At 34.6% G+C, this 27,649-nt stretch overlaps 1 protein-coding gene across 5 annotated transcripts in view; it reads left to right on the top strand.

Annotated features, from left to right (window-relative positions):
* The window catches only part of LOC145286229 (protein SLC31A2-like), a 229,992-nt gene that overhangs the window by 124,324 nt on the left and 78,019 nt on the right, over window positions 1-27,649 (top strand). Inside the window, exon 1 of one of the 5 annotated variants that reach the window (XM_080135049.1) lies at window positions 20,360-20,378. The exons of the other annotated variants lie outside the window; for them this stretch is intronic. The gene's annotated coding sequence lies outside the window, so the exon portion shown is untranslated. Of the gene's footprint in view, window positions 1-20,359; window positions 20,379-27,649 lie in introns of those variants that run through there. 5 annotated transcript variants of the gene reach the window in all.

Genomic DNA, 27,649 nt, shown 5'->3' with positions numbered 1-27,649 from the left:
TATTTTGTAAAAAAAAAAAAAATGTGCAGTTGATATAAAAACTGACAGTTTCAAAGGGAAAATGAATAAGTTTAGAAAATTATGTATGTATATAGTTTTGAATCTAGAGTTCGGATATGTCTAATTGATGAGCCCAAACGAGGGCGAAACTCTAGTCTTGGACTTTCGGTTTGTTGACTGTCACGGCTCTTGTGAGTTGCGACGTTGTTTGGCTGTGGAAATAATTATATAATCTCTCACATTCTTCTGAAAATAATATATATATATATATATATATATATATATATATATTTATTTAATTGTATAGAAGTTCAGAAAAACATTGGTACCGTTGGTTTCAAGCCCAACATAAAGGGGACCAGTTAATGGTAAAACGTAAATGTTGTTAGGCTCTCGTCAGCCATGTTGCTTCTGTCTTTATGTTGGGCTTGAAACCGACGGTACCAATGTTTTTCTGAACTTCTGTACAATTAAATAAATATTAAGCTCTTATTTCAAAAAAGTTTTTCTTTGTAATCGAGCACTTTGTTGGAATTCTTTAAAAAAAAAACAGTAAACAAATATATATATATATATATATATATATATATATATATATATATATATATATATATATATATATATATATATATATATATATATAATCAGCACGGTTTGGAAAGGTAGTCACCATAAAGTGAATAGACATATGGACTGATGATCTGAGGTATGCCAAATTCAAATTCTATTAATTCCATAGTACTATTTTTTCTATGGATGTTCACAACCTTCATATGGTCTCTTTTGTATGTACCTTATTCTCTAGTAAGAATTAAAGTTATTGATGCCAACAGCAGAACTGCATCAGTCCAAAGTTTTACGATGTTGATTCATACGGAAATAAGAAAAAGAAACTTGATTCCAATATTTCACTTTATTATGGTGATTCTTCAGAGTTTTAAGAGTAAACGACGATTCAAAACTTTAAATTTGTGAACCATTATCTAAGAATTTGAATGCCTACACGACACAACTCTTGAACGCTGTCAATCTCTCTCCCTCTGTACATGGGCTTATCAGGTCATCTCGACATGAGATTACTTCTCTTTAGAAGTAAGCTCTGATCAACTGTTTAAATAAAAATAACATAATATTCAAATTACAAATAAGATTCGCTGGCTCAAAAAAAAAAAAAATGAATAATAAAACAGGGAAAAACTAGCTTTACTTTATGATATAAAAGACTCTATCCATTACTTAATGCTTATTAGTTAACCATTCATGATAATTCCTACAATTTAATCACCTATTTTGATTATTAAAGGGAGATAACTCATAATAGGTTTAGTCTAAAAAAATACATTAATAAAAAATTCTGTCACAATGCAGACAAATTAGTGCAGATAGTTATTGCGTGCATATGCATGTGCTTAAAGATCTGTGGTATGATACGGTAAGAAGAATCTGAGCCGAAAATCAATAAAAGAAAGCTCTTAAGACCTTTTCCTGCAAAAAAAAAAAAAATATATATATATATATATAATCTGAATAGACAAAGAATCTTCAATTGGTTATTGCGTTTTTTAATTTTTCTTTTGTTCTAGCGTTTTCTGTTTTTTAAACTGAGTAATGTCTGTATATTTTCTCTGCCCCATTCTATTTTTATTTCTTTTTTTATTATCAGCAAGATATCTCTAATTACAACAAAATGAATGAGTTTTAGAGTCTAATCAAAAGAAAAACAACAACAAAATCTGCGATCAATACTTTAGTTTCAGACAACCTATCACAAACCAAATCACCAAGAATATAACTAAACACAACATAAGTATTAGATCGATCTAGTACCAATGTTAACAAGAAATTTTAGATGCTATGTTTTACTATATTTGATTAAGATATCTATTATTATACAAAATGTATGCTAAACTATTACTAGTTTTGGGATTGAGTTATGTTAAAAAAAAAAAGAAGGATTCTAATTAATTGCAAAAAAGTCGACTATCTTCTCCCTACTACCCCTTTCTTATAAAGAGGCAGACGTTGCTAGACTGTCTCTACTTTATCATTATTTTTATAGTAGTCGTGTGGCTGAGCTTCAATCTATGCCCCCTCCCCTTCTGTAAGACATCATGACAAAACTTGTCTAGCTACAACAATTATAAATAATTTTCCTTTCTTTCTGCGCCTAAAACTAAAGAATTCCTCCCCACCCCCCGCAAAGTTTCTTTCCTATAACTACACATCAAGACTATTCTGTACTTTCACCTATCAATTTAATAAACAAAAGATATTGTAAAACTTAAATTTGACTTGAAAATCCTATCTAAAATAAATAGCTTGGCCCATAAACTGCAGAAATGCCAACTTTTTTATTTTATTTTGGATGTTGTTCTCATGATAATGAAAAGGAAATAATTTGTAGTGAACAATGTTAGAGATTTAAACATCATCATCAGCAGCAGCAGCTTTGATTTAACCTCTGTTGTACTTGCTGGCCTACATAAGACAGCTTTAAGTAATTAACTTCAAAACTAATCTATTTCTGGCCAGGTCTTTATTTATCCCTATTTCCCCCAATTGCATTTTTATCATTTATTCTCAAGTTTTATTGGAGCTTCCCCTGTGAATTGAACCTGCTACAGTAATTGTTCTACATCTATTAACCCAAGAACTCTCGTCCATTCTTTCAATGTAGCCATACCATCAAAGTCTCCTGCTGTGTACACATCTCCCTATACTGTCCAGATATAATCTTCCTCTGAGATCATCAGATCTAAGTGTGTCTTTATAAGACTCATCCATCGTATCATCATCAAAGGTCGTCACCGGCCAGGTTTATCTTTCATACACCATCATACTGCACACACACGCCTGATAGACTTTTCCGTTAGCCAGCAGAAATTTCATGCCTAAAGAATTGCTTTGCTAAAAAATATCCCACGATTAATCTATGCGGTGTTAAAAAATGACGTAATCTGTTCACATATGAAATAGGTTGTTCTGCATTTTTCTTACTTATATTAATTCGTCTTCAATAAAACTATAAATATGTCCCAGACAGACAACAATGACAGAACAGGAAAAGTGAGAGAACAAATTCGGTATGAACCACAATTTCGCCTACCTGGCGTCTGAAATTAACTTCTTTCTCAGCAACTTATAATTGAATTCCATGGGAGTAGCATGCTCTCGTTCAGTTAGCCATGAGTTGGTAGAAGTTCTAAATAATTCACAATTGTATGTTTTGGAGGTCGCCCACACTGAGGATTGAAACTACAATCTCCAAAGGTGTAACTTTTACAATTGAATTTCACCAAGTACTCTATCCACTGTGCCACGGGTCTGTGGTGCAATGGATGGAGGGTTCTGTTCAAAATTCCAACCAGATTCCCAAGTTTGCCAGAAAGATCCCCTAGTTCGACAAAATACACCTGAAGAATGTTGAGGGTAACATCAAATGACACTCAAGATAATAATTCTTTCTCTATCACTTTATAATTAAATTCTATAGATAAACTAGCCTGGGTGCCCGGCATTGCCCGGCATTGCCCGGATGTTTGGAGGTGTGTGTTGAGATAAAAAAAAGTGGTAGTAGACAGGCAGGCTCAAACCGTACCGCAAAGGAGGAAAAGAACTTGAAAAAAAAAATGTGACGTCTTTGCTGTTGCGTCCATCGCCAAACCAGAAGTGACGAATATTTAGATTAAGGCTAGTCAATCAAAAAGAGGGAATGACTTTCGAAAATATCGGCGAAAAAAGCGACTCCTTCCTGTTGAAAAGTGACCAGTTGAGGGTGAAGAATTAATGTTTTAGCCAATTTTTCGATATTTGTCTTCCAGAGGGTCGCTTCAAAACGATACCGATCTTGTGAAAATCCATCGCCTCTGTCGAAAGTTTTAGGCAGATATACAAACATCCATACATACATTTAAACACAGGTGAGATTTATATTATAGAATGCATAGATATCCGAGTGTTCACTCAAGATTTTACTATATCTTTTAAACATCAAAGTAGTGAAGAACCTAACCCTAATCCGTTTCCGGAGAGCTTCGCCACATGCTTGAGAACAAAATTCTGCCACATATCACTTTTTTGGAGGGGGCAGTCTTTGTTTGGTATACCAGTAACAACCCTCATTTGGTCAGCTTATTTCTTTGGTGATTCATACCCTTGACCTTTCTTCGATGAAATTTTTATATGCATTCTTTAGATAGCTAGAATCTGGTAACCTGGAAGAATGCTCAGACCACGTCATTCTCTTTTATCGCTTCCTCTCATTACATACTTGAAAACAAAATTCTTTACAAAACAACCAAACCAAACACTATGAATAAATATTTAAAGATATAAAGACTTGAAGCATAAACACTTTTACTAAATTGACCGGATTCAGCATTAAATAACCCAAAAAAGGGTTGATATGCCATAAAGCAAAACAACCAAACCAAACACTATGAATAAATATTTTAAGATATAAAGAAGTTAAATCATTAAAAGTTTTACACAAATTGACTAGATTCAGCATTAAATAACTTGAAAAGGGTTGATATGCTATAAAATCAAACAACCAAACCAAAATCAATGAAATATTTATGTTTTCTCTACATCGTTGTGGTCTTGTAGCTGGGAAACATGAATAAATTTACATTTATTTTCTTTCATCAAACGTCATTGGTGGATCTGTTAATGTTAAACTTTTACTGATATCTACGTTTCTATCTCACAAAGTTACTCCAAGGATAATTCTTGAACGTTTCAGTTCAAAGACATTGAGCTTCCTCCCATGTCCTTCCAGTATAATCTATGCTTCACTTGCATTGACAGAGTTATTACGTAGGGAAATGTACACAGACACACAGACAGGCAGACATACAGACACGTTCACTTTTATATATATATATATATATATATATATATATATATATAAGCATGGATGCCCGGCGTTGCCCGGGTATTTGGAGATATATGTTGAGCAAAAAAAAAAAAAAAAAGTGGTCAATTTTTTTAACTTTGACCCCTATTATGACACTTTAAAATTTATTGTTTTGGGCTCAAATTAAGTTATTAAATTAGATCCATGTCCAATGAACCTATATCTAAAATTTCAAGTGTTTAGACCTCAAATTGTCAGAGGAGTTTGGTAGAGTTCTCAAAGGTGAAATCGTTGAACTTTGACCCCTTAATCGCCAAATTTCTGGCCGAAAACCGATCACATCGATTTTCCCAAATCTCAGTACCCTATATATCAAATTTCGAATCTGTAGACTAAAAATTGACAGAGTTATTACGTAGGGAAATGTACACACACAGATACACAGACAGACAGACACTTTCACTTATATATATATATATATATATATATATATATATATATATATATATATATATATATATATATATATATATATATATGTTCTGTTGTCTATTGAGATATTATTGCCAGAAGCAGACATGATTTTGCATTTGTCTGGGTTCATTTTCATCCTCCATTTGTTTTTTTTTTTTGTTTTTTGTTGTTGTTTTTTTTGTTTTGTTTTTTTGTTGTTTTTTGTTTTTGTTTTTTTGCAAGAAGTTTCAAGCTAAGAAGTACAGAACTTCATCTTATTGAAGAAAGTGGCAATGAGTGAAAATGAAATTGAGCTTTAATTCATAAAAACGCAAACATAGCTAATAGAAAAAGATTTATATATGAGCAATATCATGTTCAATGCTTCAGGCAGACAATAGTCGAACGATTGTGGAAGAAATTAGGGGACACAAGCAGAAAAAATTGTGTAACTCTGTAACATCTTCACAATAATTAATTAAGAGCGGCTCTCCAAACTCACTTCCTATTTCTTTTAGATTGCTTCTTTTAGATTCTGAACAAACGGGAAAACACTGGGAAGTCTATTATTTAAAAAGGGTTCGGAGAGTCTTATAGCTGATTTTTGTTGTTTTTGTTCTACTACTTCCCCTCTTCTAATGAATTTGTACATAAATATTTTATGAAAAACAAAATTTCAAATAAATTTGGAAATGTTTTTAGTAGGATGACTCCTAGACGAAATGTGGTATTTTAGTGACTGAAGCGATTCTAGTTAAAAATAGGATAGTCAACTTTATTATTTTAGGCCAAGAATGACCAAAAAACCCTATTTTCCAACACTTTTGATTGCTTTATGCCTAATTTGTTTTAAATGTTTGTTTTTATTTTTTTAGATATTTTCTGCAAATAAATAATTCAAAGTGTATTATCTGTACTCAGGAGGAGTGGTAATTTTTTTTTTTTTTTTTATTAGAAACGAATAGAAGGCAAGGAAGAAATGGCTGGAGGGTAAGGGGAGATAATGCATGATAGTGTAAAATGCTGAATGGCCCTGATCCAAAATTGGATGAAACAAACATTAGATGTTTCAGAGGACGTCAAAATTTGACTTCAGTGAGTTGAGGAGTAAACAGCTGATTCTAAAGATGACTAAAACATTTGAAAGTCACATCCCAAATCAATTCTAGGATGAGTAACATATCAGGAGACAACATTCTGAATCACACTATGTGTGGGTTAGTATCCCATTTATAAGAAATAAGGTATACATGCAGAACAGAAAATGCGAAGAGATGAATTCAGTGTTGACCACAATCTAGTATATCCGTGTCTGAAATTAACTTCTCAGCCACTGATCCGGCCTTAAACTGAACATGTCTGGCTACAAAATCGTTTAAAATATACAAAAAAAAACTTGAATTCATAAAAATGCAAAATAATAAAGAAAGACTTTTATTTTTGTGATAAAGTTGCGATATATTCACTTCCTTGTTAGCAACAACCTGAATATCTAACATATAAAATTATTGTGTCAGATTTTCAAAGTCAGACCTAGACAGTAATTTGTCTGACAGATCCATACTTGATTTAGACAATCTGGATACAGCACCCTGAAAATTATTTTTTTCTGAAACTTTCAGCGTAAAACACCTTATTCAAAGAAGACTGGTTTGTTTTTGTATTCTTTTTTTTCTCTTCATTTTTCTGCTGGTATTAACCGCTTATATTTTTGTTATAAAGCTGGGTTATTTATTTCTTCAACTTGCAAATCTAACGTATAAATTTATTTCATCAGATTTTCAAAGTCAGACCCAAATAGCAATTCGTCTGACATATCGATACTTGATTCTGACAAGATGGGTATTTAATATGAATAATACTCAGGGATTCATTTTGTCTTTTCTTTTTTTTTTTTTTTTTTTACTCCCTTCTCATCGCACTTTTTTTTAAAGACGTTTTAACTTTTTCGTTTCCCCCCTGTTCTTTGAGAGTAATTTAAGACAACAAGTGTCTGCTGCTGCCGACAACAAAAGCGATAAGTGGCAGCGGGAGAAATATCGATATTTATCGATCGTTTTTCTTGCATATTTTTTATCCATCTGTGTATAAAAGGGGAGGAGAGGTGATTTGCTAGATCAGACAAACAAAATAGGATCTCGATCTCTCTCTCTCTCTCTCTCTCTCTCTCTCTCTCTCTCTCTCTCTCTCTCTCTCTCTCTCTCGAAATTATATGGTGTTGGAACAACAAACTCTTTCTAAAGTAGACCCAATTACTTTATGTAAAAAAAAAAATATTTCCCTCACAATTCTGACTGAAACAAAAGATAAATATAAAAACAGAAACAATTCTCGGTACAAATTACTGGTCATTTGCGTTTCTCGCCGTTTATAATTTTGGTGGATTTTTGCTATTTACCTAAATTAGACCAATTTCTATCCGAACAGTGAGATGCAGCTGTTTTTCACTGTCTGCATCTGGGAATATGAAGTTTTGTTACCAATTTAGACCCAGCATTGAACAATACCCTCCACTTGATTACTGACTGCCTGTAGCTATACGATGGCTAGATGGGGCTACCAAACTAACCCGACCATCAGTGTAGCTTGAAAAATCTTGCAGAGTACAACACAAATGTGAGGAACCGTGTAAAAAAAAAAAAGCACTCTTAAGCTATCCTATGACCATGTTTCAAAGACACGCAAAAAAGAAGAATTACAGAGTTAAAGTAGATTATAGAAGTGTTGATTTCTTATACAATAAAATGTTATTTTATGCACTAGAAATAAAGAGAGGAGGAAGTGGATCTTGGGTTTACTTTCGGCAGCCTCATAACTCATGCTTTCTTTATTTTGTCCTTTAGTCCTCATATTCTTAATATACGACACAATCACATTGACACACCGGTTCTCGCCAGATCACTGAAGTTAAGCAACGTTGAGCCTGGCCAGTACCAGATGAGTGACCATTTGGGAAGGCTGGGCGCTGTATGTACCACACTAAGTCATAGAAATTTCCAGGTTGGTATCTGGGGGTGCATTAATTCACTGAGAGAGGTTCACCTCCAGTCTTCATTAAGACATGCATCTAAGCGAAGAAAATTCTGATGTAAAAACCTACGGTCTACTGTATACTCTGTCCTGTAGCAGTCATCTGCACCGACAAAGGTTAGCAGTAATACCAAAAAGTGTGGTTAGTTCTACAAAGTCTTCACCACTATAAACAAATCATCTGTGTGGATTTCCGAGCAACTTAGTTGTTGTGGCGGAAGCTCATATATTGAAATCGATGGGGCGAGTCCATCTATGAGTGCTGTTTCTGACAAAGAAGGAAGAATTGACCTTCAGCAAACTGACAACAATTAAAACATGTTGTCCCGTTCTCTCCCTCTGATATATTTTTAGATAATAACGCACATAAAATAATTTTCCTCTAGCTACGTCTCTCTCCTGCTTTCAGTAAATCAAGCAGTCAGACATTGCATGCACAGGATCAAAGGAAAGAAAAGAAAGAAAAATGAGAAGAGAAGAGAGTGGAAATCTTTTACTATTACAATTTCAACAATTATTTTTTTTTTTATTATTTTTTATTAGAAATATACACTTTTCTCCAAAAATAAAAAAAAGATGAAATACAAGTCTTTGTCTGATAAAAGCACAACTATTAACTGGTGGAAATAGGAGTGAAAATAACAAAGAATCTGATTGGTTAACTAGAACATGAAATTTCGAACAGAACAGATTCATGAGTGTGACAGAAAGATCCGAAGTTGAACAAAATACACCTGAAGAAGGCCAGAGGTTACATCGACTGAAACGTTGTGTGAGTAACACTTGAGAACAGTGGTGTTAATAACCCAAATGATAGAGCGATTTTCATTTTAAAAAAAGAGAGAGATTTAGTGATTTCTATTTTTTAATTTAATTAATTTTGTCTTTTGATGGATTAGTTTTTTTGTTTTTTTTTCTCATCAATTAGTTTCGTTTTTCATGATTTCAAGTAGTAAATAGGAATTAAATTGTGAAAAAATACAAAGGATCTGCTTTCCAAATGTTTTCATGTTTCTTATTACTAGAAAGAATGAGAAGGGTGTAATTGTAACCTTCAAAATAATTAATGGGATTTCTAAATACAGAATGTAATATTTTGATATCTTTCTTCATTGCACAGGAAGTTATTGGCAAGGAAGGTGTTAAAAACTATACCTGCTATCTAATTAGAGTTAATCTTATAATAGAGTAATATATTTTTGGAACCAATTAAGTTCACGTAAGTTAGAAAGTGTAAACTGAGACAGTACAAGATGGTTGTTAGTTCGTCCACGTTGTGTAGAGAGAAAAACGGCCATATTGTCTCTTTAAATACTAATCATAACCCAAATCCTAACACGAAATTGCATTTCCAAAATTCATAAACAAACTATGTTTTGATAATTATGTTTCTCAATTTTTTAGATGAGGATTGAAAATTTGTATTATTTGAATTATTCGGACTACTGTTCTAATATTTAGCGTTATTCACACAACGTTTTAGCCCATGTAACTTCCGACCTTCTTCAGGTGTATCGTGCCAAGCTCGGGAATCTACATAGAATCTCAAATGGAACCCTTTATTCAATCTCTTCACCTCCGATCAAACGCTAAACACCTACTAAATTTTGAATTATTTATTTGCAAAGAATATTTTTTAAATTTACATTTAGAAAACATCAGGCAAAAGTCCATCAAAAGTATGGGGGAAATGGAGGGGGTCTTAAAAGTGATAAAAATTACTATCCTACTCTTCACTCGAATCATCTCAGTCACTACAATACCACCTTTTATGCGACGTCATTTACGCAAATTTTGAATGACTTGCAAAAAATGTCAGCAAAAAAAAAACTACCCTCCCTGTATAATATTGCCCAGTTGAGGGTGAAGGAATTAATACTTTTGGCCATTTTTTTTATATTTGTCGTCCGAAGGGTCGAGCTCCAAAAGGATACTGATCTCGTGAAAATCCGCCGCCTCTGGCGAATGTTTTAAGCAGAGATACATTTATACATGATGGCAACAAATTCGTTTTCGAATATGGCCATTACTTGATATAGTATACATAAAAAAATATATATACAGAGACATAAAAACAAATCAGTGGTGGGCCACACGAAGGTGGCTTTTAAGCCCTGCCAAACTCTGGCATTCTTTGGCACACATTGTGCAGACATGTGCGCCACTAGCAGCACGTTCTTGATGGTCACTACTATGTATATTCAAATGCTGCTTTAGACCACCTGCTGTTTTGCACGTCTGCCCACAGTTGACACAGGTTAGATCTGGCAACACAAGACTGTTTTGTGGCCCACTGCACTGATGAGTAGTGGGTGGCTTATCAGCCCAGCTTTGCTCAGACATAATCTCCCGCACACCTCAAACTCCAGACCGATTTGGCGCCCCAGCCCATCCACTACTTCTTGCACTTTCCCTTTCCGGATATCACGTTTCAGTTGCTCATACTGGGTTCGATCAGCCTCAAACTTGCCCACACCTTCCCGCAAGGTCCTTCTCCACTTTTTACGATCCAAACCAAGACTCTCCCAGGTTCTCTGATTCATCTCATATTTTTTCAAGATGGACCTCAAACAATTTTGTATCTCATTTTAGGCTTTTGAGCCAGACATCTTCCCTCGGCAAGCTCGCCATAAAGGAGTTGTTTGAGAAGTCGACTGTCTGACATTCTCACCACATGCCCACTCCATCTCAGTCTATGTTTGATAATGACAGCTTCAATGCTTAGACATTGGGTCCGTTCAAGAACCTCAACATCACTGACATACATTTGCCAGCCCACACCTAAGATTCGCCATAGGCACATCTGGTGAAACCACTCGAGACGTCTCAAATGTTTCCTGTATGTTGTCCAAGTTTCACAGGCATAGAGAAGAACAGAGAGAACGCATGCGACATAAACCTTGATTTTTGTTGGCAGCAAGATCCCATGACAACTCCACAAACGCTTGTCCAACTTTCCAAAGGCATCACTTGCCCTAGTGATCCGTAATGATACCTCATCATCCAGGGCACCGGACATACTTAATGTGCTACCCAAGTATACAAAATATACATACATACATACATACATACATTTAAACAGACAGGTGAGATTTATATTATAGAAGATGATAAAAATAACCATCAGTATTTAGTTAAAATTAAATATAAATACTTTTTATAAATTATTTTAAAACTTTATTTTTTACATTTACGGATAAAATAAAGTGGTTAATTGTGCACTTTTATAAATGAATTGAAATTCCTAAGTTTAGTAACGCCAGTACAAAGCAGAATTTTTAAAAAATGGACAAATATTTATTTGTTTAAAATCAACTAAGTTTCGACAATACAACGCCATCATTAAGAATAGAACCAGTTTGGTCTTTTCTTTTTCTTTCCTCGCGGCATGATATCACTAGCAAAGTAAAGTCTGTGTGATCTTCAACGGTGATTTTTCAAATATTCAAAATCAGAAGGATCGTTTGACTCGCGTGAGATGAAATAGTAAAGGTTTTTTTTCTCTTCGATGGAGGCATTGTTTAAATTTGCATTGAAATTTCTAAGTTTAAAAAGTGAGCGCAACACAAAATTTTGAATTTTTTTATTTTGTGAGCTAAGCATTACTTCTGATTTTGAACTTTTGAAAAATGAAGAGATCACACAGACATTTCTTTCCTAGTCACACCATGCTGCAAGAAAAGAAAAACACAAACTTATTCTAATCCTGATGATGATCGTATGTCACTGAAACTTAATTGACTTTTAAGCAAATAAATGTTTTATTTATTTTTTAAATTCTGCATTGTAATGGTTTTCTAAACTTTCAATTCAAGTTTAAAAAACACTGACACTGAGGAGAAAAAAACTTCACTTTTATAAATATTTTCTGTTTAAGATCTAGTGTTTGGGATGATTAATCGGAATTGGAATCGTGAATCTGAAAAATTGGAACTTTTGGGGGTATTGGAATCAGAAAAATTTGTGCCTGTTTTCCAATGGCAAAAACGATTCTTTTAATTTTCTATTGTACTTGATTTTGTTTAAAACAAAATCTTCCACTGTTAGTAGTAATCTTAAAATAATAAATATCCATCTATTTGAAACAACCAGTAAAACTAAAATCTGTAGACTAAGTGTTTTTTTTTAACGTTTGAGAAAAGACCTGCAAATTTAACGTGCGTTTTTTACGGTAATTGGGGTATAATTAAATGACACAAGTGTTATTTATTCGGCACTTCAAATCACCAATTTCTCAGTTAAATTTGACACTGTTGTCAAAACTTCCGACTTCCAAACGCAACAATCTTTCCAGCTGACTTCCACACGTCTACATAAGTAACATGCCTTCTCTCAACTCGCCTAATGCTCGCTTCACGTCCGCTTTTATAGACCAGCCTCATTTGCATAAACCTTCACAGTCACGTGATTATTCATTATAAAACAAACTAGCTAGCCATTTTAGTTTTTCTTTCTTTCGCTTTCATTTCGTTCCACGACCGACCCTTTGAATCATGCACACGTGCTAGTCAGGTAAGTCACACGTTTCCTTAAATAACAACTCTATATTTAAACATTTAAAAATTTATAAATAATCGGAATCGGGAATTTAGTATGGAATTGGTAATTATTAGTAATCTATGATAAAAAAAATAGTTTATTATGACTGCATTTTTTTTAGGCTTTACTTAATTTATTAGAATCAAATAATCATTATTCCCCATTTAATTTAAAAAAATAAAAATGTTATGTTTGTGTATCAGTTACCATGGCAATTGCATGTAAAAATAAATAAATAAAATTGTTATGAATAGGGGTGCTAGCATATCATAACTATTAATACCTTGCAGAAGATTATACCCAAAGACGAATGTGTGTGCATGCGTGTAACATATTGATGATGAAAAGTAATAGAAAAAAAAATGAGGATATTTACAGTCGACTTAGTGTAGACATTTTATTTACAAGAAGGTAACACATAGAGTGATGCAAAGCAACTCCATCTGAAGCAGAAGGAGTTAGCTCCCTTTGATCCTGTGATACTATCGACGCCCGTCTCCACCAAAGTGTTAGGAAGTAAAAAAAAAAAAAAAAAAGATGGAAAAATATAACAAAAAGAGGAAATAAGTTTATCATCAAAACAAAGGTATAGGAAGTGAGCTTAATAGAAAGACAATCTATAGGAAGTTGTTCACCAAGGTAAAGCTGAAATAGGATTGTTAATCAAGGTTTAGCAATGATTTGGACAAAGGACCAGACAATAGAAGTAAATATATTTAGAGTTAGTTTTGCGACAGTTTATGACAGAGTCTTGATTTTGCAATAGTTGAGGACAGTGTCCAGTTTGGGAATATTGGCGACTCAGATGTCTCCCAAGAGAGATCAGGAAGATCGGAGTCAAAGCTGGGCAAGAGTAGATCAAGCCGAGAAGAAAATCGCTGACAGCTAACAATGGACAATATTTAGGGTTCCTTTTTCTATGCTACGTGACATTATCACACACACACACACACACACACACACACACACACACACACACACACACACACAGCTCAACTGATTTACATCAAGTACTTGTTTTCTCTTGTTTTATTGGTGCGATCTCGAAGATGGTCATCCGGTTAGGCTAAGTAGAAGAAGCCATGTATTTTGCCTTGCTTTTGTATAATTGCATGTGTCACTGTAGATCAGTAGTTCCCAACTACTGTATCATGGTGCATCAGTGTGCTGTGGAATGAATACTGGTGTGCTGCAAAGGGATTATAGTGGAAGTTACAAGTTGTTATAGGGTGAAAAAGTTTGCATATCGTTATAAACAGAGTTCTTTTTATTAATAAATACTAACTCACACATTATTACTTAACGTGATACTGAGGCTTAAAGGATAAAAAGAGAAAATAAAATGTTATATTAACCCTTTTAAAGTGTTAGATATTTTCAATTTTCCATAACAATAAACATTCGTAAGCTTTGTTATTATGTTTTATATCATTTAATATCGTTTACAATATTTACAAACTCTTTGTAGGTATTTCTTATCTAAGATTTAGGTGTTGTATGCAAATTAAGGTTTGAATTGGATAAATAAACAAAAAACATGATTGAATATGATAAACATCTTTGATTTATTATTTTGTTCAGTGTTAAATTTAATTCACCTTTAATTATGGATGAATTTCTTAAAAGAAAAGGTGATGATAACACTAATAATTCTATAACTTTATTTAGAACAACAAAAGTTTTACCAGTCGTACAGTGATGATTACTGTAAATTTGGATTTCACTGGATTGGAGATGCACAGATTTCTTCTTCACTGTGTGTTATCTGTAGCCAAATGTTGTCTAATAGAGCAATTGTTTAAAGTTAAACTAAAAGACACCGTACAATTACTACACCTACAACTACTACTAACCTTTCAAACTGAACTTTATTATTTTATTACATAAAAAGGTTTGATGGATAGAAAATATTGTTTTTTATTGTGTGTGGGGGGGGGAGTTGAAAACTCTCAGCCTAACTCGATTGTTGCCCTTTAACTCAGAAGAGCGACCTAGCTATGTCACTTCCTGTTCCCCATATTTCTTCCTTTTTTGCGCTGGACTTTCAAGCAGTCAAGATGTGACAAACACCGCTCTGGTGGGGCCATGAGCCACCACCACGTTCCTGACTAGCCAGTCAACCGCAACTAACGTTACTCATCTTTCAATGAACTCTTATTCTTTCTATCACTCCTTCATGTATATTTATGTAAATAAATTGCATTTTTTTCACTGATATATAACGGTATGTTTTCGTCCTCATTATGCGACCTTTTGTCTTTTCAATTCCTCTACCATTAAATACATCCACCATTACACACATGGGGACGGGGTCGTCTATCACACTGCAGACCATCCTGTCCCCAACATGTATGATAGGTGAGCCGTGAGAATTTAAAGATCTCAATAGTGTGCCACCATCTAAAAAAAAAAATTTTGGAAAATAGCCATGTTTCTTCTGGTATATGACCTTTATATTCTAAGCATTATGATCTGAACTCGCCAGTTCAGAGTGACTGACAGACAGAGCAATTCAGAAAGATTCGAGGGTGCAAATGACAAAAACATAATAATAAATAAATATGTTACATTGAATAAAAACACAAAAACTATATCCAGTTTGGCAGAAAAGTAACTTATCTTGCCTTTGATAACATTTATTTGTTATATATTTGTTTTTTGACAACGTTTTCGAATCTATGTGTACAGTAATACAAACCCGAACCTTCATAAGGAAAATCCAGTTTTTTCTTTTCCTGATGAAGATTCTGTCATGAATCGAATTATTAAATTTTTTGTCCTTTAGTCCTCATATTCTAAATATACGGCACAATCACATTGACACACCGGTTCTCGCCAGATCACTGAAGTTAAGCAACGTTGAGCCTGGCCAGTACCAGATGAGTGACCATTTGGGAAGGCTGGGTGCTGTATGTACCACACTAAGTCATAGAAATTTCCAGGTTGGTATCTGGGGGTGCATTCACTGAGAGAGGTTCACCCCCAGTCTTCATTAAGACATGCATCTAAGCGAAGGAAATTCTGATGTAAAAACCTACGGTCTACTGTATACTCTGTCCTGTAGCAGTCATCTGCACCGACAAAGGTTAGCAGTAATACCAAAAAGTGTGGTTAGTTCTACAAAGTCTTCACCACTATAAACAAACCATCTGTGTGGATTTCCGAGCAACTTAGTTGTGGCGGAAGCTCATACATTGAAATCGATGGGGCGAGTCCATCTATGAGTGCTGTTTCTGACAAAGAAGGAAGAATTGACCTTCAGCAAACTGACAACAATTAAAACATGTTGTTCCGTTCTCTCTCTCTGATATATTTTTAGATATACACGCACATAAAATAATTTTCCTCTAGCTACGTCTCTCTCCTGCTTTCAGTAAATCAAGCAGTCAGACATTGTATGCATAGGATCAAAGGAAAGAAAAGAAAGAAAAATGAGAAGAGAAGAGAGTGGAAATCTTTTACTATTACAATTTCAACAATTATTTTTTTTTTTATTATTTTTTATTAGAAATATACACTTTTCTCCAAAAATAAAAAAAAAAGATGAAATACAAGTCTTTGTCTGATAAAAGCACAACTATTAACTGGTGGAAATAGGAGTGAAAATAAAAAAGAATCTGATTGGTTAACTAGAACATGAAATTTCGAACGGAACAGATTCATGAGTGTGACAGAAAGATTCTGAAGTTGAACAAAATACACCTGAAGAAGGCCAGAGGTTACATCGACTGAAACGTTGTGTGAGTAACACTTGAGAACAGTGGTGTTAATAACCCAAATAATAGAGCGATTTTCATTTTAAAAAAAGAGAGAGATTTAGTGATTTCTATTTTTTAATTTAATTAATTTTGTCTTTTGATGGATTAGTTTTTTTTTGTTTGTTTTTCTCATCAATTAGTTTCGTTTTTCATGATTTCAAGTAGCAAATAGGAATTAAATTGTGAAAAAATACAAAGGATCTGCTTTCCAAATGTTTTCATGTTTCTTATTACTAGAAAGAATGAGAAGGGTGTAATTGTGACCTTCAAAATAATTAATGGGATTTCTAAATACAGAATGTAATATTTTGATATCTTTCTTCATTGCACAGGAAGTTATTGGCAAGGAAGGTGTTAAAAACTAAACCTGCTATCTAATTAGAGTTAATCTTATAATATAATAGAGTAATATATTTTTGGAACCAATTAAGTTAACGTAAGTTAGAAAGTGTAAACTGAGACAGTACAAGATGGTTGTTAGTTCGTCCACGTTGTGTAGAGAGAAAAACGGCCATATTGTCTCTTTAAATACTAATCATAACCCAAATCCTAACACGAAATTGCATTTCCAAAATTCATAAACAAACTATGTTTTGATAATTATGTTTCTCAATTTTTTAGATGAGGATTGAAAATTTGTATTATTTGAATTATTCGGACTACTGTTCTAATATTTAGCGTTATTCACACAACGTTTTAGCCCATGTAACTTCCGACCTTCTTCAGGTGTATCGTGCCAAGCTCGGGAATCTACATAGAATCTCAAATGGAACCCTTTATTCAATCTCTTCACCTCCGATCAAACGCTAAACACATACTAAATTTTGAATTATTTATTTGCAAAGAATATTTTTTAAATTTACATTTAGAAAACATCAGGCAAAAGTCCATCAAAAGTATGGGGGAAATGGAGGGGGTCTTAAAAGTGATAAAAATTACTATCCTACTCTTCACTCGAATCATCTCAGTCACTACAATACCACCTTTTATGCGACGTCATTTACGCAAATTTTGAATGACTTGCAAAAAATGTCAGCGAAAAAAAACTACCCTCCCTGTATAATACTGCCCAGTTGAGGGTGAAGGAATTAATACTTTTGGCCATTTTTTTTATATTTGTCGTCCGAAGGGTCGAGCTCCAAAAGGATACTGATCTCGTGAAAATCCGCCGCCTCTGGCGAATGTTTTAGGCAGACATACATTTATACATGATGGCAACAAATTCGTTTTCGAATATGGCCATTACTTGATATAGTACACATAAAAAATATATATACAGAGACATAAAAACAAATCAGTGGTGGGCCACACGAAGGTGGCTTTTAAGCCCTGCCAAACTCTGGCATTCTTTGGCACACATTGTGCAGACATGTGCGCCACTAGCAGCACGTTCTTGATGGTCACTACTATGTATATTCAAATGCCGCTTTAGACCACCTGCTGTTTTGCACGTCTGCCCACAGTTGACACAAGTTAGATCTGGCAACACAAGACTGTTTTGTGGCCCACTGCGCTGATGAGTAGTCTGGTGGCTTATCAGCCCAGCTCTGCTCAGACATAATCTCCCGCACACCTCAAACTCCAGACCGATTTGGCGCCCCAGCCCATCCACTACTTCTTGCACTTTCCCTTTCCGGATATCACGTTTCAGTTGCTCATACTGGGTTCGATCAGCCTCAAACTTGCCCACACCTCCCCGCAAGGTCCTTCTCCACTTTTCACGATCCAAAGCAAGACTCTCCCAGGTTCTCTGATTCATCTCATATTTTTTCAAGATGGACCTCAAACAATTTTGTATCTCATTTTAGGCTTTTGAGCCAGACATCTTCCCTCGGCAAGCTCGCCATAAAGGAGTTGTTTGGGAAGTCGACTGTCTGACATCCTCACCACATGCCCACTCCATCTCAGTCTATGTTTGATAATGACAGCTTCAATGCTTAGACATTGGGTCCGTTCAAGAACCTCAACATCACTGACATACATTTGCCAGCCCACACCTAAGATTCGCTGTAGGCACATCTGGTGAAACCGCAAGAGATGTCTCAAATGCTTCCTGAATGTTGTCCAAGTTTCACAGGCATAGAGAAGTGTAGAGAGAACGCATGCGGCATAAACCTTAATCTTTGTTGGCAGCGAGATCCCGTGACAACTCCACAAACGCTTGTCCAACTTTCCAAAGGCATCACTTGCCCTAGTGATCCGTAATGATACCTCATCATCCAGGGCACCGAACATACTTAATGTGCTACCCAAGTATACAAAATATACATACAGACATACATACATACATACATACATACATTTAAACAGACAGGTGAGATTTATATTATAGAAGATGATAAAAATAACCATCAGTATTTAGTTAAAATTAAATATAAATACTTTTTATAAATTATTTTAAAACTTTATTTTTTACATTTACGGATAAAACAAAGTGGTTAATTGTGCACTTTTATAAATGAATTGAAATTCCTAAGTTTAGTAACGCCAGTACAAAGCAGAATTTTTAAAAAATGGACAAATATTTATTTGTTTAAAATCAACTAAGTTTCGACAATACAACGCCATCATTAAGAATAGAACCAGTTTGGTCTTTTCTTTTTCTTTCCTCGCGGCATGATATCACTAGCAAAGTAAAGTCTGTGTGATCTTCAACGGTGATTTTTCAAATATTCAAAATCAGAAGGATCGTTTGACTCGCGTGAGATGAAATAGTAAAGGTTTTTTTTCTCTTCGATGGAGGCATTGTTTAAATTTGCATTGAAATTTCTAAGTTTAAAAAGTGAGCGCAACACAAAATTTTGAATTTTTTTATTTTGTGAGCTAAGCATTACTTCTGATTTTGAACTTTTGAAAAATGAAGAGATCACACAGACATTTCTTTCCTAGTCACACCATGCTGCAAGAAAAGAAAAACACAAACTTATTCTAATCCTGATGATGATCGTATGTCACTGAAACTTAATTGACTTTTAAGCAAATAAATGTTTTATTTATTTTTTAAATTCTGCATTGTAATGGTTTTCTAAACTTTCAATTCAAGTTTAAAAAACACTGACACTGAGGAGAAAAAAACTTCACTTTTATAAATATTTTCTGTTTAAGATCTAGTGTTTGGGATGATTAATCGGAATTGGAACCGTGAATCTGAAAAATTGGAACTTTTGGGGGTATTGGAATCAGAAAAATTTGTGCCTGTTTTCCAATGGCAAAAACGATTCTTTTAATTTTCTATTGTACTTGATTTTGTTTAAAACAAAATCTTCCACTGTTAGTAGTAATCTTAAAATAATAAATATCCATCTTTTTGAAACAACCAGTAAAACTAAAATCTGTAGACTAAGTGTTTTTTTTTAACGTTTGAGAAAAGACCTGCAAATTTAACGTGCGTTTTTTACGGTAATTGGGGTATAATTAAATGACACAAGTGTTATTTATTCGGCACTTCAAATCACCAATTTCTCAGTTAAATTTGACACTGTTGTCAAAACTTCCGACTTTCAAACGCAACAATCTTTCCAGCTGACTCCCACACGTCTACATAAGTAACATGCCTTCTCTCAACTCGCCTAATGCTCGCTTCACGTCCGCTTTTATAGACCAGCCTCATTTGTATAAACCTTCACAGTCACGTGATTATTCATTATAAAACAAACTATCTAGCCATTTTAGTTTTTCTTTCTTTCGCTTTCATTTCGTTCCACGACCGACCCTTTGAATCATGCACACGTGCTAGTCAGGTAAGTCACGCGTTTCCTTAAATAACAACTCTATATTTAAACATTTAAAAATTTATAAATAATCGGAATCGAGAATTTAGTATGGAATTGGTAATTATTAGTAATCTATGATAAAAAAAATAGTTTATTATGACTGCATTTTTTTAGGCTTTACTTAATTTATTAGAATCAAATAATCATTATTCCCCATTTAATTTAAAAAAATAAAAAGGTTATATTTGTGTATCAGTTACCATGGCAATTGCATGTAAAAATAAATAAATAAAATTGTTATGAATAGGGGTGCTAGCATATCATAACTATTAATACCTTGCAGAAGATTATACCCAAAGACGAATGTGTGTGCATGCGTGTAACATATTGATGATGAAAAGTAATAGAAAAAAAAATGAGGATATTTACAGTCGACTTAGTGTAGACATTTTATTTACAAGAAGGTAACACATAGAGTGATGCAAAGCAACTCCATCTGAAACAGAAGGAGTTAGCTCCCTTTGATCCTGTGATACTATCGACGCCCGTCTCCACCAAAGTGTTAGGAAGTAAAAAAAAAAAAAAAAGATGGAAAAATATAACAAAAAGAGGAAATAAGTTTATCATCAAAACAAAGATATAGGAAGTGAGCTTAATAGAAAGACAATCTATAGGAAGTTGTTCACCAAGGTAAAGCTGAAATAGGATTGTTAATCAAGGTTTAGCAATGATTTGGACAAAGGACCAGACAATAGAAGTCAATATATTTAGAGTTAGTTTTGCGACAGTTTATGACAGAGTCTTGATTGTGCAATAGTTGAGGACAGTGTCCAGTTTGGGAATATTGGCGACTCAGATGTCTCCCAAGAGAGATCAGGAAGATCGGAGTCAAAGCTGGGCAAGAGTAGATCAAGCCGAGAAGAAAATCGCTGACAGCTAACAATGGACAATATTTAGGGTTCCTTTTTCTATGCTACATGACATTATCACACACACACACACACACACACACACACACACACACACACACACACAGCTCAACTGATTTACATCAAGTACTTGTTTTCTCTTGTTTTATTGGTGCGATCACGAAGATGGTCATCCGGTTAGGCTAAGTAGAAGAAGCCATGTATTTTGCCTTGTTTTGTATAATTGCATGTGTCACTGTAGATCAGTAGTTCCCAACTACTGTATCATAGCGCATCAGTGTGCTGTGGAATGAATACTGGTGTGCCGCAAAGGGATTATAGTGGAAGTTACAAGTTGTTATAGGGTGAAAAAGTTTGCATATCGTTATAAACAGAGTTCTTTTTATTAATAAATACTAACTCACACATTATTACTTAACGTGATATTGAGGCTTAAAGGATAAAAAGAGAAAATAAAATGTTATATTAACCCTTTTAAAGTGTTAGATATTTTCAATTTTCCATAACAATAAACATTCGTAGGCTTTGTTATTATGTTTTATATCATTTAATATCGTTTACAATATTAACAAACACTTTGTAGGTATTTCTTATCTAAGATTTAGGTGTTGTATGCAAATTAAGGTTTGAATTGGATAAATAAACAAAAAGCATGATTGAATATGATAAATATCTTTGATTTATTATTTTGTTCAGTGTTAAATTTAATTCACCTTTAATTATGGATGAATTTCTTAAAAGAAAAGGTGATGATAACACTAATAATTCTATAACTTTATTCAGAACAACAAAAGTTTTACCAGTCGTATAGTGATGATTACTGTAAATTTGGATTTCACTGGATTGGAGATGCACAGATTTCTTCTTCACTGTGTGTTATCTGTAGCCAAATGTTGTCTAATAGAGCAATTGTTTAAAGTTAAACTAAAAGACACCGTACAATTACTACACCTACAACTACTACTAACCTTTCAAGCTAAACTTTATTATTTTATTATATAAAAAGGTTTGATGGATAGAAAATATTGTTTTTTTGTTGTGTGTGTGGGGGGGGGGGAGTTGAAAACTCTCAGCCTAACTCGATTGTCGCCCTTTAACTCAGAAGAGCGACCTAGCTACGTCACTTCCTGTTCCCCATATTTCTTCCTTTTTTGCGCTGGACTTTCAAGCAGTCAAGATGTGACAAACACCGCTCTGGTGGGGCCATGAGCCACCACCACGTTCCTGACTAGCCAGTCAACCGCAACTAACGTTACTCATCTTTCAACGAACTCTTATTCTTTCTATCACTCCTTCATGTATATTTATGTAAATAAATTGCATTTTTTTCACTGATATATAACGGTATGTTTTCGTCCTCATTATGCGACCTTTTGTCTTTTCAATTCCTCTACTATTAAATACATCCACCATTACACACATGGGGACGGGGTCGTCTATCACACTGCAGACCATCCTGTCCCCAACATGTGTGATAGGTGAACCGTGAGAATTTAAAGATCTCAATAGTGTGCCACCATCTAAAAAAAAAAAATTTGGAAAATAGCCATGTTTCTTCTGGTATATGACCTTTATATTCTAAGCATTATGATCTGAACTCGCCAGTTCAGAGTGACTGACAGACAAAGCAATTCAGAAAGATTCGAGGGTGCAAATGACAAAACAAAGCAACAAAACAATCCTAGACAATTCTTCTTCAGTTATCCCCTAAATGTCTCTTACAAATCTATCGTCAAGCAAAAAAGAAAAAAAAAGAAAGAAAAGCTATTTATTCTTCTAACTCTCATGAATAAGCTATAAATAACCTTTGGAAACAGATAATAGAAAAACTAATATTGTCTATTGGTCACGGTATCACCTGATAATAAATAACATAAAAAACGATGTGTGATTATTATTTGTGTTTGATCTAAAAAAAAAAAAAAGAAAGAAAAAAGAAAGAAGTGCGTCCTGCTAACATTGGACACGTGCAGGAAATGAAAATATTTAGGATCACACATCTTTTTTAATCGATTGCCATTATGTGGTAAAACAGAGCTGCTAGCGTTATTAGCAGCAGCAGTCGTATGAGAGCTAACATATGCAAATGACCAAGCTGGCTGTGCGAAGTGACGTCACGACAGAGACAAAAGGTATACATGGTCGGATAAGCGACAGGGAAGCACTTGTTTGAGTCATGGCCGGAAAATAACAGCAAGCGACATGTAGGTGATGAGAGCGTCTTAAAAAGACATGTCGATGTTAGAAATGAACTGTTTAGAACAAGATGCAATTCGTTGTTGGAAATACCGAGAATAAATGCCTTTTGTTTAAAACTGAAAAGGCAAGTCGAATTTTTATTCTTTTTCTGCCCTCTGTGTTTTTGCGAGACTTTCAGCTACACTGTGTTGAGTCTGTTACGGAAATTTATTTTAAACCGTTTAAAAACGTTACAGTTGTATCTTGAAGAGAAAGAAAGACTTGGAGATCCTTCTTTACATGTTGTCTTCCGCTGATCATTGGTTCTGCTCCTATTAGTCTAGACTCGTATGCATTCTTCTTTCGGTGGCATTCAATTTCTAACCATTTCGAAAGAAAAATAACTTTTATCACTAAGTTAATTCCCATATACGGATTCATTCCTGAAGGAATCTGTATAAAGGTCTGTGCATGTTTTTAAAAAATGCCACCCATCAAATCGTTATTATAAAGGGCAGTTGTCTCTGCGCATGTATATCTGGCTAAAACTAACAAAACGACAGAACAAATATCCACGAAATTGGTATTTTCTTGTTTCTCCGGATGAATAATATCTAAAATTTAGAAAAACACATTCCTTCTTTGGCCTTAAATTGATGCAAATTTCGCCAGGACCAGGGAGTGGGAGGGCAGTTTTTTAGCCATTTCGAAAGTGAAATAACTCTATCACTAAGTTAATTCCCATATACAGATTCATTCCTTAAAGTATCTGTATGAAGGAGTTGTCTGTTTATGTATACGTCCAGAGAAAGGAATGAGTTGGGTGAGAGAGGGGTGGGCGAAAAAAGGAAAGATAGAGAGATGAATACAGAGAGGTAGATAGATAAAAGTTTTAGTACATATATGATACAGTTTTTAGCTTTCTATTTTGTTTTTTTTCATGGGCTCAAGCAACGTCGGGTAGCTCTGCTAGTGTGTGTGTGTGTATATATATATATATATATATATATATATATATATAAGACACACACACACACACACACACACACACATACAAACACACTAACTGTATATACCCGGCATTGCCAGGTTGAAGCAGTATGTCACATATGATATAATCTTTTATGACGTCATATATGACATATATTGTAAACAAAGAAACAAACAGGCAGGAATGACTAAAGTCATATTCATGTTTATATAATAGCAGGCTGCCTGGCGTTGCCCGAGAAATCTACTTTCATTTTTATCCCTCATCCCCTACATAACAGATTAAATGATATCATACATCACGTCATCTACTCTGCCATGCATGATGTCATCTGCTATCACGTCATACATGACGTCATAACATACACATTGCATATGTTATGACATCATTGTGATCAAACAGACAGGAAAACGGATTTATTATAATAGATATGTATATAGAGAGAGGGTTTATTTCTCTTCCTATGCATAGCTGGTGAGGCTGGCCTCATCAGTTGGAGCATTTGGCTTGGAGTTAAAAGGTGATCGTGTCTGAGTGTTCAAATTGTGCGACTCGCTGAACAGTTATCTCCACACTGAAGATTCTGCAAAGATGAAACATGTATGTGAATAATTATTTGAAAATATATATATTTTTTTTACATAGGTGTCACCACTTATCAAGGGCTAGGATAAAGATAAGGGTTAAAGAGTGTAGAGTAGTCAAAAGGACAATATAGTAATCAATAGTAATGGAAGTTCGGTAAATTTGTTAACTTAAGTGTAACGTCTCATCAGAAACTTGTTCACGTTGGACTTGAAGACAACCATATTATAGACAGCTGGAAAGCAGGAAAACAGAAGACACTTCCACAGGCGTTAGGTGCCTTTAATAAGTTTCCAGATAGTTTTTGCAAGGGAACTTTTATTGATAGTACACACATGAAACTCTAGTCCTCTTCGAAGTAATCCCCTCGAGCTGCAATGCACTTGTACCGTTCCAACAACTTCTGGAAAGACCCATGGAAGTCCTCTTTTGTGAGCATGTCAATGGCCCTTGTTACAGCCTCTTTCATCTCCTCACTTGTCTCATAAGGAAAACCTCTAAGGTTTTCCTTGAGCTTAGGGAATAACCAAAAGTTACAGGGAGCGAAGTCTGGACTATAGGGAGGGTGAGGAACTGTTTTGATGTCCATCTTGGTCAAATTGTCTGTGACAAGGATGGAGTGAACTGGTACATTGTCCTGGTGGAAATGCCACTGACCCGATTTGAAGAATGCTGACCTTTTCTGACAGAACCTCTTTCTAAACTCTCTTAAACCCCCAGCATAGTATTCCTTGTTGACTGTCTGTCTAAAAAAGGGATCATCATAAGTTCTGGGTGTATTTGCTCTGTCTGGCCTTCTTGAATTTGGGAGAGACAGCATGCTTCCTATGAGAACTCTGCAGGTCACCAGAGTATCAAGAACTTTGGGATCTGAATTGATCAACTTGACCATCTCCTTGCTGTCATGGCAACGTCTTTCTGATCTTCTCTAAGCACCTTTGAGACAAACTTTACTCAAATCTTCAGGATCTTCAGTTCACCATGAATAATTGTGTGTACATTTCTCACACTGTGCACTTATTGTCTCTATAGACACACGATGGTCCTTATCCCTGAAATTCTTTATTTGGTCAATCAACTCTAGTGTTCTGACTTTCTTACTCCTCTCACACTTCTCATCATTCCTCGCAGACTACTTGCTTTTCTTGAATCTCTTATGCCACTTAAAAACTGATGTGTGATTCATGCAAGATGATTCAAAAGCAGTTTGAAGCATTTCTGTGGCATTTTTTCCAAGTTTAAAGCAGATTTTTATTGCATATCGTTTTTCTAAAGTATCCTCATGTCCAGATTGCATTTTTGAAATTCTCCGGCTGTGATAATCAGGATTTAGTAGGGTGTATTCCAATTCCTGCTGCAGCTGTTCATTTAAACCTGAAATCATATAAATTGGTCAGTCATTTCATAACATGTATAGCAATAACATACAGAATTTTCAAAAGTCTATGACAATTTTAAATGTCTGTAGAATAAAGGATTGAAACTTAGTGAAGGCACCACGTGTGTATATATATGAATCAGTTTGCTGTAATGAATTCACAATAGTCCTAATGTTATTTCAGGGATCATCAGTTGTTTACCATGAAACACTGTTGCGAGAATTTATATAAATATGAATTATTTTTATCTACAGAGATTAGTGCTTCATGCTGACGTAATCATCATTGTAGAAAGTGATAATTAGTGCTGGCCAAAGGATTCAAACACACAAATCACCTTTGACTCTCCAACCTGGTATTCAATCTTTCTGTCACTAAGAATAATCATGAGAAAGGAAAGAAAATTAAGTTCTATATATAATGTTGAAGCAAGCAGAATGAATGTCAGATAGTGTTCACCGGAAATGCCGGAATATTGCCTTACGCTATGGTTGATTGCTTATTATAACTCCCTTAAAGAGGTCCGTTCACTTATATTATTTTATTTTATGTTTTGTTTTGTTTTTTGTTTTTTTTTGTGATTACGGTATATAAGAAAAAAGCCTTTAAGAAACAAAGGTTCATTGACTCAGCTTTAATATAATGATGATAATAATAATAAGAAGAATGGGAGAAATTGTAATCAGGGAGATGGCTGAGGAGATACAATCAAGAAAACTGCAGAAATATTAAGGAAAACCCTTGAATGTGGAGAATGACACTACACTTGAACTACAGACACAAACTGGACATACAGAAACTGATGTAAACACACAAGGGAACATCACATGGAATCATGAAAACTGAAATTGTATAATTGTAAGGTGCCCCAATGCGCCCTGCGTTCTGGCCACACCCTCTTTTGTGTGTGTGTGTGTGTGTGTGTGTGTGTGTGTGTGTGTGTGTGTGTGTCACCATAAAAGGACATCAAATAAATAAGGAGGGTCAAGGAGGATGGAGAGGCAGAGGAGCAGTAGCCAGATCTCCGCTGGATGAGCACAAAAAGGGCTGAAACCTTGGAGATGCTTATTGCCACCCAAATTCCAGTGAAGACCAATGGTCGCTGCCAATGTAAAATCAATGGTAAACGGTTGTTTCGATGATGCAAATTCTTTTGCAAAGGTTATCAAAAGAGGTGGAGAGTACTGGAACTTTGGGGAGACTTGTTGTCACTCAGACTCCAGAGAACACCACAAG

The sequence above is a fragment of the Euprymna scolopes genome, chromosome 10 (assembly GCF_053919585.1).
Source record: "Euprymna scolopes isolate OS-2025 chromosome 10, ASM5391958v1, whole genome shotgun sequence".
NCBI lineage: Eukaryota > Metazoa > Mollusca > Cephalopoda > Sepiida > Sepiolidae > Euprymna > Euprymna scolopes.
Note: the sequence above shows the minus strand (reverse complement) of the source record. Positions and strands in the feature narration are given on the sequence as shown.